Genomic DNA, 2,080 nt, shown 5'->3' with positions numbered 1-2,080 from the left:
CAATCTTTTACGCATCTTACGCCTATGCAACCACCGTCGGTGCAAACCAATCACTGATTGCAGGAAGCCGAGCGCGTGTCCGATCAGCTGTACATTGACTCGATCTACACGCATCATGCCGCCGGCACCCCCCATCATCATCAGGACCAACACGATCAAGGCCCCTCCGCGCCGCATTCGCCCAGCGGCCCACTCTCCAGTTCATCATTGTATCGACCGATGAGTGGCGTGAGCGCGATGGGTACCGCGGCTGGAACCGGAGGAACCGACCGGAGGATCGCCAACCGATGCATTAACGACACAATATGGCACACCGTCCAGACGGCAAACTGTTAACCCGGCGACAGCACCTACGCAAATTAGCGCCGCGGCGAGTTTAACTGCAATGGCGGACCAGGGCAATTTCTACAAAGACTTCTGTGGGTATAGTGGCGCCCGTCGCGCCTTCGGGGAGGAGAAAACGAGCCGTCGTTTGTCTGCCAGGAGACGCGTCGGTCTCTCTTGCAGCGACTGCGAAACCAAGATGACGTCCCTATGGCGTCGTAACGCACACAGCGAACCAGTGTGCAATGCTTGCGGTTTAAAGTATAAACGCGCGGAAGCCTAAGGGTGGAATGAAAAGCAGCGATACGCCTCTTTCGAGCAATGTCGCGCAATGCACGAACAATAATAACAATAACAATAACGTTAAACTTGAACCAGATACTTACGGCGATCTGAGGATGGCTCATACTGGTGTGTTGCAAGTAACATATCCGAGCAGTCTCTATGGTAGTCCCCAATCATCGAGCAGATTAGTGCCTTATCAGCCCGTGTATTACGATCTGATCGCTTTGCAGCAGCAGCAGCAATAGCAACACCAACTGCTGGAGACTCATTCGCAGAAGATCGAATGCCCGTCTCCACCTTGTACTACGCGCTCACCTGGAATGGTCTCGGCTGGTCAATCACCTGATCATCATCAATTAACTTCGCCACATATTGTCACTCTAGGTAGTCCGTCGACCAGTCCAGCCGGATCTAAAATTATGCTGGACTGAAAACTACTGAAAACTACACTTGCAACAATGATTCTCCCACTCGATTAGTTGGCCGACATTTTCCGAAACGTGCTACAAGTCGAAGGTGCCACTTGTGCTCTTTGCGTAAGAATAAAAGTCGAACGATGTACATGTGTCTTGTAATGTTCCTCTATGCGCAGCACCATGCTTCGAAGAGTACCACACACAAGTGCGATTACCATAAAGTCAAGCACCCCAACGTGAGAGGCAAGGGGACTCACGAAAATCAAGCACCCCGACGTGAGAGGCAAGGGGACTCACGAAAATCAAGCACCCCGACGTGAGAGGCAAGGGGACTCACGAAAATCAAACATCCCGAAGGGATCGTTTTTTCGCCACTCTGGTTTGATTGGGTTTTTCTTGGGTTTTCCCCAATCCATGCAACAAATGTTGAACCAATTGTAAATTTTCCAAGTGACAATTACAAATATGTAAAATGTACTTTCTAAAGTAGCCAATGGGCTAAATAAATACATCAATCAATCAATCAATCACACTCTCTCTCTTTCCTTCCATTTCTCTCCACCGTTCTCTATTCTCCGCTCCGTGTCGGCCAGTGTCTCTCTGTTTCAGCTTGTCGCATCAGTTCCTTTCTTTTCGTTTTAAGGATATTTTCCACGCCGCCTCGTTCGCTACATGTCGCGGCCACAGCCCCGATAATTACGTTGCGGTCGTTTGTTTTAGCGCTATAACAGGCGCGAACGCCATCCTTTGCCTCGTAGTACCTGCCATAGTATCCCGCAGACGTCTTTTGTTTTTTTTCCTCTCTTTTTTTTCCCGCGATATTCCCCGCATGTATTCGCTCTAAGTGTTTAATCACGGTCCACGGCCCTTGATAAGACGGTCAGATAAAGCAGTTTCTGATAATAATTAATTTACGAGTAGCTGTATACAGCCATCCGCTCAACCGGCACGCCTATATCTACGAGCGGCGGTCGTCTTACATTGTTTGTAATTGACCGTAACGATTCGCGCGGCGTGCACTGTGTGTGCGCGCCCATCATCGATCGTCGCTTCCG

At 49.8% G+C, this 2,080-nt stretch overlaps 1 pseudogene; it reads left to right on the top strand.

The window, feature by feature from the left end:
- Positions 1 to 233: 233 nt before the first annotated feature.
- Positions 234 to 1,552, top strand: LOC139776350 (uncharacterized; annotated as a pseudogene).
- The last annotated feature ends 528 nt before the right edge of the window (positions 1,553 to 2,080 follow it).

Source organism: Temnothorax nylanderi, unplaced genomic scaffold (genome assembly GCF_030848795.1).
Source record: "Temnothorax nylanderi isolate EJ_2023f unplaced genomic scaffold, tnyl_v1.0 TNYL_tig0117_pilon, whole genome shotgun sequence".
Taxonomy (NCBI): Eukaryota; Metazoa; Arthropoda; class Insecta; order Hymenoptera; family Formicidae; genus Temnothorax; species Temnothorax nylanderi.
This window is presented reverse-complemented; position numbering and strand designations above follow the sequence as displayed.